Source organism: Achroia grisella, unplaced genomic scaffold (assembly GCF_030625045.1).
Source record: "Achroia grisella isolate CSIRO2021 unplaced genomic scaffold, CSIRO_AGI_Agris_v1 utg544, whole genome shotgun sequence".
Taxonomy (NCBI): Eukaryota; Metazoa; Arthropoda; class Insecta; order Lepidoptera; family Pyralidae; genus Achroia; species Achroia grisella.
In genome coordinates, this window is record NW_026712929.1 from 5,015,190 (window position 1) to 5,035,241 (window position 20,052).

Sequence of the window (20,052 nt, forward strand, 5' to 3'; positions counted from 1 at the left end):
ACTAAACTTAAAGCGCGTTCCGTTTTTCACTCGTACTGTCAAACTGCGTAGCAGTGTTGAAAACAAAATTATAGCTATCTGCATAAACGCTACTAGTACAGTGAATGCTAGGTACATTATAGATTATTTATATACTATACATAAATAGATGGAGAATGATAGGATAAAGCTCTATTACTGATAATTTCAAATAGGATTACACAAATTAAAATCTATAACTTTGCAATTAAGTACAAACTACTTCACGGTTGCAATTATATACCGTACAACTTAGTTTGTATATCTCTGAAAATATAACTCTGAAAATGAAATAGTTAAATGGAATATGTAATCAAAATTAAGGTAATTAATGTAACAATCAAGGGTAAATTAAATAAATACCCAATATTTTCTTGTTACAATTAAAAATTAATACTAATTGTGTTACAATATAAGTCCAAATGCCAATGATTTGCTGTTACAACTGTTAAATAGTCCACATGTAACTAATAAATTATTTATCTTAGTGTGATTTAAGTCAGAATAGCAACTAATAGTGTTATATAAATTTTATTATGTATAATTTAAACTTTGTCTACTTTGAACATTTATATAAGAATCTAATTTACTTTTATTTGAACAGTCTAATGTACATACTTACTCTCAAAACATAAAAGTCGGAATGCATGCACTCATAAAATTATGATTTATAAACTACTTTTACAGTTTAGTTTAAATTACGTATGTTATATTTCTGCTTACATGTAACGTCCATTTGAAAAACTCCTAAGAGTATAAATTACTATGACAAAAGCAAGTTTTTGTTATTCTTATTATACACATTGCTTCGTAATATACGGGACTCAGGGCCCGGGCTCAGACCCCAGGGCTACTCAGGGTTTACTTTGTCGGCATTGCTCTCGTGAATTCGCATTAAAAATATCCTGTGTTTGTTAATTTAGGATGCAATTTATTTATGTACAAAATTTCATTCGAACCGGTACAGTATTTTTGGGTGAAACCGTCTCAAATATTCATGCTCATCCTCGTGATATGACAGTTGACACTACTGAGTTGACAGTGACTGAAATGGAACATCACTAATTTTCCGTGACGCTGTGGTTAACCTAACCTAAAAGTTTTTGTTTATTTTTATAATTTTCACAATATTTGTTAATATTGTTCAAAATTAAATAAAAGTAATGTTCAAAGCTTTTTTTTGAGTTTATATATTGTGTTAATATGTTCTTTTTAAGTACAAGAATAATAATGTGTTTTAATTTGATTTAATTAGTTTCGTAGTACATTACGCAGAATATAAAATTTTTAATAAACTAAAATTATTTACGATAATTCTAAAACATGTAATAATTTTATGAAGTATAGTGATATATGTAGTGTCAGTGATCAAGTGTAATAATATCTGCAAGAAATGCCTGTATAATAGAGGATCTAAGGTACATTGTTTTTAACTTAATTTAAACAAAATCTTACACTCTGTTTACTTATTCTATAACTTATAATGATAAATTGAACATTATGTTTATGTTAATGTTTACCAACAAACAGATACTGGTGTAATATTTCAAATAATTATGTGTACTACTTGAGTTATGATTTACTTATCACTTGTTGCCTGCCTTTTAATTGAAATGTCACTATTAAAGATGTTAGTAGACAATGGTTACTATTTTGACCACAATATTTTAAATTATTAACCGGGTCTTAACACAAACAATTATATGGAAAATAAAGGTATTAACCTCTCTCTACATTGTACTAGCCATGATCATAAGCTGACATTGAGAGAAGTTAAATAGTTAAGTAAATTATTTGAAATTATTTATGTTGAACCCGGTTAATAATATAAATAATGAATATCAAACTCGAAAGTTTAACAATATGTTCAATGTTAGGTACTCGGTAGAAACTTGTCTGCATTGTTATCTACCTACATCTCACATATTTCTACTGCCGAGCAACTTTCTTTGCGAGATGTATTACATTTAAAGGGCAGTTATAAGGTAGTGAAAAATTACTACATGTAGGGATGATGTCTAAACATAGTAGTTGAGAATCCCAATACATAATTAGTGTTACATGTCTCACCCAGAGGGGCATAAGAATTTCAGAAAGGCACTTAAAAGTTTGGAAAATACTGATCTAGAGCAAAATAGCTAATGCTTAAACAAAGTACTGGCAACTTAGTATGTTGTTTTTTAGTAGTCATTTAGCATGTAATTATGTAGACCAAAACTATGTTGTGATTCCAATGTTACTTCTGTATAGACATTCCTATCTACTACTGTTGATATCTCCCTATTTAAAGCCATCACTTTTATGTTGGTGATAAGTCTACTCTTTATTTTAAATTTAGTGCTAAACTTTCTTAAAAAATACAATAAACTAATAATACTTTTCTTGCACCAATAATCATTTATCAGGTCCCTTCTATCTCTATATCAAAGTCTATCAAAATTGATTCAGTTTATTTTTCATTGGGGATAGATATATTGTGCTCGTTCTTTAAAATGATTCAGGGTAACAAACTATCTAACCTTTTTAATATTAATTAGGATTATGGTTTGTTACAATTAATGCCAAAGTCCTATAAGTACTAAGGTCATAAAATTAAAGGTACAAACAGTGTAGATGTTTTAAATTTTCTATTTATTTTACAGGTAAGTCACATGTCCTGAAAGTAGCTGTAATGGTGAGTTTTTTTTTGTTAATTTATATAAATTTTATATATAATATATTTTTTTATTTCAATTTTTTTAATATTAAGTATATATCTTCTTATTCATGTGTTTGTAAGTAGATAATAGTTTTCCAAGTTCCTGGTGAAAACTTTCAACTTGTTTTCAGATATTTGTGTTTAATAAATATATTAAAAACATTATGTTGTCTTATTCAGATTCCTTACAATAATAATGGAATTTCTTTGATTTGTATTTTTCTTTAATTGTAAATTCACACCTCTCTGCATATGATATTGATTTAATACGAAAATATATAATTAAAAAAAAAAGAATGGAATTGTGGTAAGTAAACATGGGTTACGGTAGAAATGAAAACCTTGGTGAAAAAAATGAAAACTAAAATGGAACTGTCTGGAAATTAACAGTTTTTTTTAAATAAAATTATTTTTAAGACATATATTTGAGTAGATTGATTTTATGTTCGTTATTTTTTGTTTCTTTTTCCTCCAGCCAGATGTGGTGGGCACGTGGTGCAAAAGTGTTTATGTTCGATGGTTTTGTGTTCCGCCAACCACTTCCAGCGAGATAAGACGGTTACACTGCGTAATACTGTTGTATACTAAGAATTTTATTGTTATTCGGTACTTAGGATTGACTGTTTGAAGAGTGGAAGGGGATTTTTCGTAATGTGGACTAATAATGGCGTTGTTCCCGATGTACTACGTCAGAATGACCTCCACGTGTTTCATCGTGATAAATTCATAGTGAATTTACCACGATGGGCTAACTGACTTGACCTTCTTATCATATTCCACTGTTGCCCCACCAGCGTAAATCTATAGCACAGGCGGGTACACCTTTCCATTATTATCTATAAGACTGACTGTATGATTCAGATGACGCTAATCCACTGTAGCCACATTACTGTAGCATTAGTATTCTAAAAAGAAAATATAAAAGGATTAAAAGTCCTTAATCCTTAAGAGAGACGTAATCTCTTTCTGTATAAGACACCTGCAGTGTATTAAAAAAAACTATGTGCGAATTGAGAACATTGAGATTTAATTGGATGCGGAATTATCAGAAAATTAATATATTACAATTACCTGTATTGTTAACAAAATTTGTAACATGTATTTAAAATCCTGTATTTAAAAGTGCAATAAAGAATATGTATATATAAATTATAATAAATGTGATCTAATCTATATGAATAATTGTTTTAATCAAATTTAGATCTATTTTTTTTATAAAAGTTTAATGTCAAACCTGACCTACATAAGACCAATAAACTAGCGTAGTCTACCCAAGCATATGTATCTACGAGCAGGGGCAGATCTACCTGAGGGCTTTTAGGCTGCAGCCCAGGGCCCCTTAGATATAAAGGCCCACCAGCCCCCACTAAAAATAATAGGCTATATTTAAGATTATTATTTTAAGATTTTGATATTTAAAATATTAAAATAACCTATCATAATGTTGGTAACCCTGTGATCAATCAACTCATGCATGTGCGCGTCTTTCTAACAGAACGGGGAATTCCCTACCGTTTGTTTTTGGTCAGTGTTTTTTTTTAGTTGAGTAATATAATTAGGTAGGCCCCTAAGTAATTTTAGCTTAAGGCTCGACAAACTCGCGATCCGCCCTTTACCAGAGAGACTTTAATATACTGCAATTAGTAAGGATAAGGTATGTAATAAAGAATTTACACCTATTAGAGCAACGTCAGAGTATCCACTAAGAACTCAATGAAACCATATAATACTGTTACCTTTAACTTCGTCTGCATTTTTATACAAGAGATAGAATTTGTCCGTCCTAATTATATTAGCTATCATTATATAAATTTTATTAAGATCCGTTCAGCTGTTCATTCCTGATAAAATAACAAACAGACAAACGGACAGCTAGACTTTCGCATTTCTATGTTTTTCAAAACGTAAAAATAATTTTGTTTCAGTAGCTCTGCTTATACCTTCGAAACAAACGAGAGGCGCAGGGATGCTATTATTTCGTGGATATACATTCTCGTTGAGAAATAGAAAGAAGAATGGCAACTATTGGACGTGTTCAAGTCATCACAAAAAGGGGTGCAAAGCCTACATCAATACAGATGAATCTCATACACCATTTATAGTTACAAATTTCAACCCCAAACACACACATCCTCCTAAAAAAGTGAATTTACCACCCGATATAAAATTTGTTGTTTGTTAGACGTTAACGTAATCAATAAATTTAAACAAATCGAATTATTTTCTGTTCATACAAAATCTACGCAGTCACAAAATAAAAAAAAGCATTATTTTCTATTTTATAGAATGTACTTAAAATTAAATGATATAGTAGACATAAATATTTTAATTATAAAGAGACCAAAAAAGAAAATAGTTTTTAGGACTCTTCCATACAATAAAGTATTGCTATTTTTTATACAGATAAAAGAAGTAACTTTGAAAACAATTTTACTTCCAATTGACAAATGTATGAAATTGTTTAATGTTTAAATTTTGACATTTTGTGAAAACTTTGTACAATTATTCTTACAAATAATATTCTCCTTATTTTTAGGTAGGTATCAATTAAAAAAGGCTCGTTTTGTTTGAAATTAAATGTGTTGAAAATTATATATTTTATTACAAGTGGTGTATTTTTCGTTTTTTACTCCCTCACATTGCCCCACTCTTCTTTTTCTAGATCCCATATGCAGAACCTGGAATTAAATTATATTACTTTAAAATTTATACCATTGGAACATTATTAAGGTTCTATTGTCAAATACTAAAGGTATATTATAGCTATGTATATTGTATATGTAAAAGTATATGTTTTCTACGCATTGTTAATGTGCGTAATATTTTTATAGTTTTTTTTAAGTATGATAAAAATTGCTTTCTGCACTCCATATAAACTTCCCCCCAAATATCCATTCCGAGTAGTTTTCGTAAGAAGAAATTTGCTTCACGTATTAATATTATAATTACTGGGTGTAATTGTTACAGAAATACACTTCATAACTTCCAAGAAGGGATTTAAGTTACTCGTCTACGAACAGTATACTTTCGCTCAGAACTGCAGAAGTAAAAACAGAACGAGCTGGACTTGTTCCTCGCGGTGCTCCAAGAAGTGTTGTGCCCAAGTCGCTCTAACCAATGATGGAGAACTACTGGTCATCAATAACGAACATAGCCATCCTCCACCAACATTCTACATTAACGAAAAAGGCGCATACGTTAGAGTTAGAGATAGGCAACTTGAAAATTTCATACCTGATGAATTTGATCACACGCTTATGGAATTTGAAGGTCTGTCAGATATAGAAAATTAATGTAAGATTCATGTTATGCATGTATATCTGTATATAGGACTCAGTTACATGAATGGATTAGACTGCTTAATAATGTAAACCTAATTAAAAATACAAAAGTATATCTTATGTGATCGGTCGTTGTGAAGTGAATATTTTCATTTGTAAATATTATTACCAGTTTAATAGTAACATTAACTTAAGGCGATGGATAAAGAAGTTTGTGTATTTTTTTATTTTACTATTTCCTTTAGACGAGCTAATTAAAACCGCAAATATAATGTGACACGTTACATGAGATAAAGTATTATTTAAAAATTGTAATCTTGAATTGTAATTTAATTGAATAATACATTTGCACTGAAATCAACGTTTTAAGTTAATTATAAGTAAAATAAAAAAATAAATAGCAATGGACAAATAACACCATCGCCATCTAGTCCCACCGTAAACAGAACTGTGTAATGGGTACTAGACAACTGCTATAAATAATATACATAGAAAATACCCAGACCGATACAATCAATCATACCTATGAATATTTAATTATAATTAATAATAATGTAATTCACTTGTACCTAATTTGTATTTATTAATGTCGTCAGAAAATTGGCGGGAATTTTCTTCGGCTTACACTCTCATTAAGCAGTACTTTTCTGTAAATGAATGTATTATAAATAGCAATAGGTGCATTGAAAAATAAAATATTTTATAGTAATATAAACTTGTTTTACTGAACCATAAATAAAGTGGGCATTAAACAGAATATCTGTATAGTGTTTATTACATTGTCATATAAACAAAAAACATAAATCATTACATTATTTATTCCTATACAGTGAAATATAAGAACCTCTATTGTTTAAAAGATGTGTTTGTGTTATTAGTGTAAATATTTGTTGTAATAGGTTTATGGTAATCCTTATTCTCTTGCAGTGTTGTATATAATTTATAAATATTGTATTTTATTATACGTATTTTATCGCCATTAGTGGAAATGTTTTATTTTGTATGTTTTTTATTGGTTTTCAGCCAAAGTAAAAAAAAAGAATTCTTTTCTTTTTTCATGTGTGCAACTATTTTCTATGTGAATTGATTTTGATATATATTTTTAATTGAATGCAGTATGATACGAATTTGGCAGGTTCACTTGTTTTTGAGATATCCTTAATTATACGGTTGAAATATCGGTACTATTTATCTTTACATAGTATAAAATGAAGTCACTTCCGCTGTCTCTTCACTTAGATCTTTTAAACTATACAACGGATAATGATTTTTTTAGTATATAGATAGTTTTAGTGATTCAAGAGAAATGTTTATAAGCATAATACATATACGAAGCAGGGGCGGGTAGTTCGTGTTATATAATTTATGTTATGTTATAACCAAGTTTCATCATTCACGCAGTGGGCCATGATAATACGAATATTGTCTTTAAATTACATGTGTACATCATAATTTTTTAATGTTGTATTCTTTCTAGCACCTTGAACTAAGTTGCTCAATTTTTAGCACAATATTAATGACTATTCTTTCCTACAGCACACGTAATTAAATCATCCCGCGGTGAACCAATGCTATTGTACCAGGATTACACATACAACAAGAGTTATTTATCTAAAAAGGACTTTGTTACATGGTACTGTGCTTCGAGGAACTCGAAGAAGTGCAAAGTGAAAATAGTCACTGACGCCTGCAATAAAGTACAGTGCATAGAAGGTAAACACACCCACGACACAAAATATGCACATAAAAAGATGCAGTTGATAACAATTGATAGACACATTCGGAAAATTTAAATTCTTTTTCACGGGAAAATTCCTGATAACACATTATGTAAACACATAATGTACTAACGGGAATTAAACACATCCACGACATGAAGTATGCACATAAGAAGACGCAGTGGATGACAATTGATAGACACACTCGGAATATTTAAAATCTTTTAAAATTCCCGATAACACATTACGTAAATACATAATGTATTATTGGGAATTTTCCCGTGATATTATCATTTATAAGCACCCAATATCTCGACGTATGTGTTTGTCGTCAATATCAACTTCTTTCTTACCACTGGTAGTGGTAACGATGTACGAAGGATAACACAAAGAAAACAGCTAGACAGATTTATCTGCTCAGAATATTATTTTACATCTAAAAGTGTCGAAATATTGGGAGTTCATAATTATGGCACGGTAAAAATCCCGTTTATATGAAAATATCTTTTTACATTATTATAATCATTCATAAGAATCTCTTCCATGATATTATTGTGTCCCTAAGAGGGTGTTCTGTTATAAAAAACTACAGACAAATCTTTAATAACGTCAAACGTCTAAGTGACCAGTTTAGCAATGAAACTATTTTGTTCTATTCTTAGTTTGAAAGAAAGGCACAATACATTCACTAGAATGAGCTAGGTCTTTCTTGTAACTATAAAATGGATTTGTAGTTTATAGGTTGCATGGCAGAATCAGGCATTATCAATTATGTATATTTTAATATGTGTGTTATAATAGTGTTTCGTGCAATTATATTTATTTTCTATGTTATCATGTATATATATATTAATATATATATATCGAACTGCTCATATTTGTACTAAATAATTATACATTGATTATATAATTATAATAATCTCAGGACAATTCACAAAGCGCCATCTAGACCCAAGTTAAGCTAGCTAAAGCTTGTGTTATGGGTACTAGATAACTGATACATATACATAGATATTTTTTTATGTAAATACATACATATTATACATAGAAAACACCCAGACCGATACAAACAATCATACTCATGAATACAAATGTTTATGCCATGCGAGGAATCGTACCCGCGACCATCGGTCGTAAAGCGGTGTGCTAGACCGCTAGACCACCGAGGTCGTCGTATATGTATACTAGATAGATGATACGTAATTAAGAGATCTTTTTATTAGATTTAACGTTATTAAAAAAATATATGATAATTTATTAGGGTACACAGAAACCCGTCTGTTTTAGTGGTGTAAGAAAATATTAAAATAATTGGTCGATGTATGTGAAAATTTCGCAATTTTTAGAGGAATATTTTCACTTTTCATTATCACTTTTTTTATTTACTTATTCGTATCCCACGAACAAGTTTAAGGGAAATTCTAATATTGTATTTCTACAAACAAGTTAATTTATACCAGAATTATTAGTGCTCTAAATATTGTATAATAATAATATTTTAAAATCTTAATAAAAAAGGAGGTAAATTGGTAATGTACTTAAGGGGTCTTCCTATGTGACGGCCTGTTTTTTTGGGATATTTTAGGATTTTTTTTCTACGACCAGTAAATATTTAGAGCTTCAAGTTTTTTATCATTTATTAACACATATTTGGACAGTATAAATATAAAATTTCAGCTAAAAATATTCAGTCAAACTAGAGTTACAGCGCTCTGAACACCCCCGGCTGAATCTGAAATTCCGGCTGATCGGCTTATCTGAAAAAAAAAAAAAAACGGCGTTTTAATTTGTAGGCTTAAAAGCACGGAATGACCTATAATCAAATGAATATAAAAAAAATTGGATTTTTGATAGACATTTGAAATAAAAGTTGCAAATTAGGCGTTTTTTTTTTTTGTTTTTTGCTATAAAAAAATCGAAGTTTTGAAAATTTTCGATTGATAATAGTTCATTCCATGCGTTTACATATATTGAGTGTGCCCTGTAAATTTCAAGTAATTCGGTCCAGCCGTTTCTGAGATACAATGGAGGAAAGTTTGAAAAACACAGTTTTGAGAAAAACGCGTTTAAAGTTTCAAGTCCGTTAAAAACTATTAAAATATCAACTTACTCTCAATCGGCGATGCCTGGTCCATAGAGTATTCCTTCCTCTTTCGTGAAACTCTTTTAAAGCAGATTGTTCAGCTCTTGAGTCAATCCTGGCTTGTTTAACGACATCACTTACGCGCCGCTCAGAGCGTAAGATTCGCTTTTCATCCCGTTTCTCAACATACGCTTGGGCTTCACGACCAACAGGGCATCCCATAATCGACATAACTTTTAAAATTTGCTCCTAAACAACGAATTAATAATTCGTCTTTCGATAAATCTTCGAAAACCGGTTTGATAGCTTCTTGGACTTGCGGAATTAGAGGTGGTTTATCGTGATGAAATTGGTCCAGTTCATTATTAGCTTCAGCCTTACGCCATTTACACCAACTGTCTTCGCCTTCTGGACAAAATTGATGCTGAGGGTTTTCATCAGAAGAACCAATCCACTCGTACTTCCTTTCCGTCCACTCATTATGAAAAAAAATAATTTGTAGCTGTTGCTCTCTTAGTTCAACCAAGACTAAAATAACTTCGGTAAAATATTATAACAATAGAAATTTCTGTTTAAGTCTGTAGAAACGTGTCTAAACTTGTATAAACAAATATATTAATAAAAGGGAGGCCAGGTATAAAGCCGACGGTACACAATAGGCCCGGTCTCTAACTGCCAACTCACCGCTCCGAACCGCTCTTTCTTTTACCTGCTGTATCTTTAAAACGACTTCGAATTTTCTAAAATCGCTTTACTACCGTATTCTAGACATGTTAAGGGAGCAATTTATGAAAAAAAAAAAATCGATTTTTTCAACCCATCACATAGGAAGACCCCCTTAAATCGTAAATTAAATTATACACAAAAATCTTGTTTGTCACAGAACTACGATATTATATCTTATGAAAACAATTGATAAGGCTATCTATGCCACCTGCATTGTTTTTTTTAATAATAAAGATTTGTGTACTTAATAAAATGTATTTATAGATTATGTAAAGTTACATTTAAAATTATTTATTTATTGGCTAAAATTATAAATATGTCGTTATTTTTACTATATTGTTAGCTATATATGTTAGAAATAATATATTACTTAGTGATTTTTTAAATTGTAAAACTGTACTAGTCATTAATTACTTAAGTAGAATAGTAATTTATAGAACGAATATTTTATGTTTTAAATTATATGTAAGTTATTGTGTTTTAAGATCTGCCCCTAATAGACGTACAGAATGATAATCTTGTAATTTTGCTGTTTATCTAGGTAGGATTAAGAAATTGAGTAAATGACTTAGTTCTCAGGTTGTTTTTTATTATCTACTATAATCTGGTGCCCTTCGTGCCACTTGCAACATGTTTTGTGTTGTATGTCCACTATAAACACCTATTGAAAGTAATCTTAACGACTGAATCTCATACATGTTTTATTCCAATTTCCAGCAAAACTTTAGGGTTACTTCAACTTTTTTTGCTATATTATACAGAACAATACAAAAAAAAGAACTAAACGAAAGATTATTTGAAAGAATACTAAAATTCCATGTTATTAATTACAGGGCCAGTTATAATAAAAATGAAGGAAAAAAAAGGCAAATATGTGCTCCTATATGAGAAGTATACATATACAAGAAGCTCAAAATCAAACAGAGGCAGGGTATGGAGATGCACCGAGAGTAAGGCGAAGGAATGTAAAGCCAAACTAATAACAGACGACAACTTAAAAATAGTACCGACAAAAAAAAAGAATCATAATCAAAGTCATAGCCACGAACCATCGTTTGAACAGTCCAAACCTAAACATGTTTATTTTACTACTAATTAGTGTTATAAGTATCATTTTATATAATGCTATCACTGCATTTAAAGTAAAAATTGTTTATTTAAAGTATTGGTTTTGGGCTAATACTAATAATGTTTCCGCTTTTATTTACAACTATAATATTAATTTGAAAGAAAAAAATATGAAAATGAAACAAGAATATGTATGTTTTAAAATAAAGAGTGAAAAGTCTCCGTATAATTTTGCTGGTGTTTTGCATAGTGGTCTACAGTGAAAGTATTGGTTTTGGGATACGCTTCATTATTAGTAGGATAGTAAAAGTAGCCCCCGCTTTGGGGGGCCTTACTATTAAAGATATGTTATTTTTTTGTAACTTATCTACTCAAATTATTATGTATTTACTATAGATCACAAGTATCTATAATAATTTGAATAGTATATTAAGAATAATATGTTTCTATGAGTTGTGTTAATATAGCGTGTAATGTTACTTATTAATATTTAATTCTATAGGTTGTTTTTAAAATAAAATTGTCACACTATTTGCTATTTTTTTAACAATTTCTCGAAATGAACGCCTCGCTGCCGCTGATTTTAAAAAATAAAACGGCTGGCAAATCATATCACTTTAATAATTATACTTTCAATAACTGTTGCAATAATTAATAATGAACTAATATAATATCAATTTCTTATTCTATTTCCTCGCAAGTGTATTGAATAACTTGGTACGATATACGTGCGAATTTAACCAACACGGCTCTATTACTTATATCTGAAATTCAGCCTCGTGTAGGTATTATAACCATCAGAACGCACTTATATCGTAATATAGGTACTATAATTATTCCTAATTTCAATATTATTATTATATTTCCTAGAAAATTTAACTCATAAGTACAAACTGTAGATTTTTAATCCTAGTTAATACTAAAATTTTACTTTATTACATGATTATAATTATTACTAATTTCGTGTGTCTTTTTTTTTTTCGATATATTATGATGTGTATGATTGTTTTCTGAATTTTGTTCGGGAATCATAGTTGCAAGTCATAATGATTTGTAATTTAAACACAATCATATTTATGCAATCACTTAGAAATTGCAATAATTTAATGTTATTAGATATAGAGAATTTTTATTTTAAATATCTTTCTTATATTGTATTTGATAGATTATTTACAGTAGTGTGTTTATATGTTTATATAACTATTAAGAGAAGAGCTAAATCGAGGTCACATGTTTATTGACAGAAAATGTGTGTTTTATATACAATATATTTTATATAATGTATCATACTACCTCATGTTTATATTTAGCTAAGTATAAAAACATTATAATAAGAAATCGTGAAGTTTGATAGTTGAGAATAAGGGACCATAGCCGAGTACCAGGTACAAAATATTATATAAGTTTATTGTACGATTACGAGGCAACTCATGTTAATATGAGATTTTCGGTTCGATACGAGGCCTTGGTACGAGGAACTTCATCCCTTTACAAGTTTGTCTGGAAATTTTTATCTAGTGCATCCGGCACACCGGTAAACGTTTTCAGACTCTGTGTCTTTACTAACTTACATTTTTATTACTATCAACTTACAAAGTATAAACCTAAGTAAATAAGTATTTTTGCATTAAGTAAGAACATCATATAGCGTCGGTCATAGGCATAGAGGAAAAAATAGACTTTGTAAACGTTTTATCAATCTGCGGACTGTATCACACTACATAAGTTCAAAAGTTCAAAAATAAATTCCACATTAATTTATTTTTGAATTTTTTGGCATGGGAATAAAAGGTTGCGAAACTCTGTCTTAGACCAATCGTGCCTTTGAGTGACTCTTTCCATTATTTGATTGACATTATTAAAATTTTTTTCACGAATATGAGGGTTTCGTTATCCGCATCAAATAGCGAGGATGAAGCTGTATATTATAAGTTATTTAACAACTATGTGTATTTTAAAAGGGTTTGTCTTTATTTGTACTTACTGTCTTATTTCAATTACATTGTCTAATTATAGAGACCTTAAATCAATGATTAAAACAGTTATTTGACATTTGAAAGTCGAGAGATATTTTTAAGCAACTAGTAGTGAATAAGAATAAATGTTATATAAAATAAAATTATTTGTTCAATCAAAATATTGTTTTTTTTTTTTCATTTGCCGTTTACTTTACTTTTAATTAACAATGCTTTATGGATTTGGTCCAATATCAAGGTAATAAAATTAAATACAATATTTATGCTTAGGGGGTTGTTTTAATAAAGTTGATCATTAAAAACAAGTGCAGAAGAGAATATTTTGGTTTGATATTTTTCATATTGCAGTTTAAATCAGCCGGGTTAACAATGATTGAATCAGTAGCTTATAACGATTTCTTTAAATGTGCCTCATATAAATCAACAGCAAAGTGAATTGAATACGAAATTACCAACAAATATTAGGTCGATTATCAATTAACGAGCCTCATCATTTTCCGCAGATGTTGAATCGTCTTTAATATTGTCCAGGAGAGGACAGACTTTACTTTTATGTCAGCAGTACACATATTGGAAACACCACACCACGTCATATAAGATATGTTGGTACTGTTCGCAAAATCGACGATTATTCTGCAAAGCTAAAGTGTATACCGATCACGGGAACCGTTTTATGGAGAAGAAAAATAATCACTCTCATTTACCATTACCACCTTTTCATATGTCTGCTGAAGGAGAATTCATTTATACTTAACGTGTAGCTTAATCAAGGTATCTTTGACGACCTATTTAAATGATGTAGCTTCATTATAGTTTATATAAAAAAATAAATAAACCTGGACAATTAACACAGCGCCATCTAGTCCCACGGTAAACAGAGCTTGTGTTATGGGTACTATATAAGTGATATAAATACTTAGATATTTATTATGTAAATATACGTAGAATATCGATACATGTTTTTTGTATAATGCGAGATATCAAAATGGCGTGAAAAGAGCGTGGTATAATAGGAAAATTATGTATTTTCTTGCTCTACGTTGGCTTAAAATCTTTAAGAAAAATTTCGTAACCACATGATGTCTAATGATTTATAATTTCCACTATAATAATTGTTCACTGACAGTTAAGTTTCACAAAATGTCTGTTAAATAGATAGAATATATAAAATATACTTTATTTGCTATATATAGAGTAAAGATTTCAATTATGTATGTTTTTGTATAATCATCGATTATGATGTATTCCTTGCAGTGTCAGTTGTTACCGCAGTAGACGGAGCTTCTATCCTGATGTTGAATAGCTATTCCTTCACAAACCCAGCACCTGTTCCTGGAGGAGAGCGTTGGTATTGTTCTGGAAGAATCAAGTGGAACTGCAACGTGTGTTTGCATGTAAACGATGACTACGAATTGGTCTGTATATCACACGAACATACGCATAAGCCTCCTGTTTATGAGACGACAGAAGATGGACTGTACATAGAAACTGCACTGTAAGGAATTGTAATAAGGATTGGAATTGTGTAACTTTAGCCCTAAAATAAAAATTTGTTGTGTTTTTTTAGAAATTAGTCTTTATTGTTTTTAAGAAAAAATCCGACTCTGTAATTCAAAATCCCTGGTGCCATATTGAAAGAGGAACTTCTGGGTTTCCTCTGTGAAAAAAAAAGTGGAAAAATGTAGCATTTTTAATTGCTAAAACCGGTAAAATACCACTTGATGGAAAGTGGTTACTGAATTTCAATATTGTTGAATTAATAAAAGCTAAGTTTCAACTTTATAATGAAATGAAGAAATAAGTTATTTGATATTCAGCCTTTCCCAACCTAGAGCCTTTGCGTGTATACTCGTATATATAGTATCTCAATATGATGTATATATGTATGATAAGTTACCATACTCCTCCGAAACGGCTGGACCGATTTTTTTAAAATTTTATGTAGCTTTAAAAAATACAAATAAACCTAAATTTGCACCCTTCTAATATAATATTATTCTATAATATATAATATAATATTGATATCAGTACTTTAATGGCATAACAACGGGTGCTGAGTCAGCTAGTATAGATATATATATTATTTTTGTGTTCCCTAACTCCTATTAAACTGATTGATATAAAATTTGTGAAATGAAATGTTTCTTAAGCATTCTGCAATGGGGTCTGTATAGTTTGTAAATAATTGAACCCAATGGACAAGCTGACGCTATTCTCCATTTCTCAAGAGCTCAAATAAAAGAATAAACTTAAAAACCATTGTTGATGATCTCTCTTCTTTAAGAAGGTTGTGAAAGGCTGTGGTTATATTCATTAAACTAGCTAGAAATAATAGGTATTTACTGTATGATAGAGGAATAAATTCCGCCTCTAGATTGTATGTTATAGAAAATATGGCTGTTTAGATATAAATAGATATTTGTAATTTTAAATTTTTGTATTTTTTAACTATATCTTTTTTTTTATTTCAAAGGTTTATTATTTCAAAGCCAACACATGATTTAAATTATGACCTCTTCTATTTATAAATGAATATCATTCTAGTTATATAAATGGGTATAGCCAAATCAATGCCGATTAATCGGCTTCTAAAAAGGAGGCCCTTAATTAATGTTATAATTTTCTTATATGTTCTCAAATCAAAACATAATACACAAAATTTGTGTATAATCATACACAAATTTTGTGTATTATGTTTTGATTCTTTAGTTGCACTAATAATAAGAGATTTGTTTATTACCAAAGACCTATTACAGTCACAGTATAACGTGGCCATGAGGCTTGGTATATATATTTTGAATACTTCGCTACCGCTACGCTTCCTAAAAGTAGTATACGATTTATTATAATCTGTAAATAGCTTTATTCCCTAACTTCAATAATGTATCGTTATTTTTCTTAATTCGCACCTAATCAGCTTGACAAACTTGTATGAAACTTGAATCTCAAATAGGCTAAATAATTCATTAACGTTTAAGAATATATCATGATGCGGAAATCACCGCGGATTTTAGCTGTTAAATAATGAATTAGGTAACAAATTATTTAATTTAAGATGTATCAAAATTATTTTAATAAGAACTTGTGTAAGACTAAATTGTACAGGGTATAAAATAAATATTTATTTAATTCATATTGAATTGGAAATAGAGTACAACAAAACATGCTTGAGAGCAGAGCAACGTGCTCAACAATGGTGTCAGACAAAGGCTTTTCCACTTGGTGGGCATTTTGCGTCTTTCATTGTACTCTCATTTTCACATGTATTTTAACGTCGAATCAATACAAAATTCCTATTTCGCTGTTAGAACTAATATATTTAATATGTTAATCTTTCGTAGATATGTAATCAGTTAAATTCTACTTGATATGCTGATGACTATGTTGTATTGAATAGTTTTAAAATGCAAATTTACATTGCAATGTTTTAATATGTACCCAGTTTTTAATATTTTTGTTATTATTGTATATTTAAATGTTAGTAACTAAAATGCTTAGTAATATCCGTTAGGTATTTTGAGTATTGTGTGTTTTATAATAAGTAGACCGCTCATTGGCTACTATCTCTAGAGAAAAATTTTTGGATATTGATTTTTTTGGTAAAATATATATAATAATTCGAAATATATAAGTAGTCTACAAAGTAAATTGGGGTACTTCTGTCTTACCTATTTCAGCCAAGCATCTAGTTTTGTAAAGGTCATCATAAATTTCAACAGTTTTTATTTCCTACCCCAGTTCTTGTCAATGTTGGTCACATATAATAATAATCTTTATTTGTCTCAAACAGAAACTTTTTACACCATACAACTATTGCCAATAGAATAATATAATTTAAAAACTAATTAATGAGACAAAACGGTCTATAACTCAGTGAGGGCAGTGAGTCCACCCTCTCTGCTATTCTGTTATAGCCTTTATCAGTAAAATACAATGTGAGATCGACGACGACGATAGCATATTAAGTTTTAAACTACAACTAACAAAGTAAAAATAAAAATTGACAATAACAAACTTAAATATATATATAATTCAGGATTAGTTACAACATTAAATGAAATCTAAGAATTATTCAGGGTTATTTTATCATATATACCATCAGACGCAGACTTGCGTGTACACACATATCGACATAACTTATGAAGCTCCCTAGTGTGAGGTGGCAAATTTATTTAATAATATTGAAATATTTTAAACATTTTCGTTTATACACCCCTCGTTACTCAATGTCACATTTTGTTTTCTCCCCCTTTAACGTGTGATCTAATTTATGGAGCACCTAAGTTAGTTTCAGTTGAATGTCGTGATAAGGTAGTAAAATCACAGGGTAATGAAGTATAACATCTAGTCTAGTCCTGTTTTTTCTACTTCACAGCGCATGTGTGGTATCACGAGCGTTATTTGGTACCGTCTTCATGTATATGGACTATGGAACTCGCATACCATCAGGTAACTTGTCAGTTTGTTTGAAAAAAAAAAGAAAAGGGGAGGCAGAGATTTAAATGGTGCAGTTCGCTTTCTTACAAAGCCATGTACAGGTCTACATGTTGATATTCTTACAAAGTCGTCTTATATTCTTCAGTCAGTTTGACATTTCAGTTACATAAAAAAAAGTCCAGGTAGAAGTCTACATGTTCTATCTTGACATTCCTACAAAGTAACTATTTATCTCTATTCTTGTTCGTTCTCTCGAATCTCAGAATGAACGTACTAGCAGTAAAACTGCAAGATAGTAAGCATTTCTCGGAAAGTAATAAACTAAGAAAATTGTTAATTATTTTATCATACGTATGATATACTGGAAAATTGTAGCACTGGTCAGATACCCATCTATTTGGCAGGTAAATTGACAAATGTTTCATAAGTAAAGTAGAAATGTCAATTTTTTGTCAACATATCGATCATGTGATAGTTGCCAATGAGTAGTCAACCTTAAATATATGTGACCTAAAATACAAAATAAAGAGGCTAAGTACAAATTACTAAGTGTTATGATTGTAACCAACCCTTAAATATTATACCGTCAAAGGTAATGGTTTGTTTATATGTTATACTAGATGTTCCCGCGGCTGCGTCTGCGTGGGATGTCATTTTATTTTTCTAAAATAAAATAATTTATATAAAATAAAAGTAGCCTAAGTTACTGTTTATACATCAGCTACCTGCCAAAAAATGTTCCGTCAAAATCGGTCCTGCAATTTCAGAGATTAGCGAAAACAAACAGACAGACAGACAAAAATTGTAAAAAATGTTATTTTGGTGTATATAAACGATTATTTCAATATTTCAAACAGACACTCCAATTTTATTAATATATAAAGACTAGTTGACCTGTGCAACTCCATCTGCGTTTAATTTCCCCTTTTGCAATATTTTTATTGCAACTCCGCTCCAATTGGTCGTAGCGTAATGTTATATAGTTTTAGGCCTTCCTCAACAAATGGACTATCCAAGCCTTTCTCAACAAATAGATAGTCCATTTATTGTCCAATACAAATAATTTTTCAGTAGTTCCTGAGATTAACGCGTTCAAAAAAACCAACAAACTCTAATATAAGTATAGATTTATTTTTAGTACAGTATAAATCAAATGGTGAGTATATTAGCTTGCAGATTTACACTAGAATTTAAATTCAAATGGACCTACTGGAATGGATTGATATTAAGATTATTCTCAATATCAGTTGTTGCGGTCAGGAGTAACTGAAATTATAATCGCCATGATGGAACCAGAGATGATCAAAAATATCAAGTTTGAATAATTTTGTGACCTGTCTTGGTCTAGGCATATCATACCGAATTGCTTCCTGATGGTGGGGTTCAATCCCGCACAAATGTTTGTATTCGTGTGTATAAAAAAAGTAGGTACATCAATCAGTTGTGTAGTTCTCAAGTACAATCTCGGTTTAGTTTGGATGGAAATAACGCTATGTGAATTGTTCAGGGTTCAAATCAAATTAAATCAAAATGACGGGTGATGTTCTTTCTTGGAGTTATTTTTGTAATACTTAAATAATCAATGATTAAAATTACATGTCATTACAGAAGTATGCAGCATTAAGCATCACAAGCTACGGAAACTAGAAGGTCCTGCTATAGTGACGAGGCGCCGTTGCAGCGGTTGTTATAAGTACATGGCCGCTGTATACGGCGCTAAGCTGGCGAAGAATAAAACGAAAAAGGTTTCCACCTTCTGCCCAGATTGTCCCAACAAACCATATTTATGTTTGGAGTGTTTTAATAAGAGACATTTAGCGTTTACTTTCAATATCTCGACGCTTAATTAGAAATTTTTCTGGTAAATTGTTTACCGGTTTTTTTAAATCCATTTACAGGATTTTGTACAAAAATGTGGGTAATTTTGTCTCACCTGTTTCTGCCATTATGCAGTTTGTTTTATTAGCTCTGTTTCTGTTTGAATGGTGAGACACGGCAGTGAAGGTATAAGGTACGGTAGCCATGACACCTTAGTTCACAAATGGTA

At 30.1% G+C, this 20,052-nt stretch overlaps 1 protein-coding gene across 2 annotated transcripts in view; it reads left to right on the top strand.

Annotated features, from left to right (window-relative positions):
• LOC131847853 (zinc finger and BTB domain-containing protein 34-like) overlaps positions 1 to 20,052 on the top strand; it is a 603,887-nt gene that overhangs the window by 511,628 nt on the left and 72,207 nt on the right. The gene's annotated exons all lie outside the window — the stretch shown is intronic.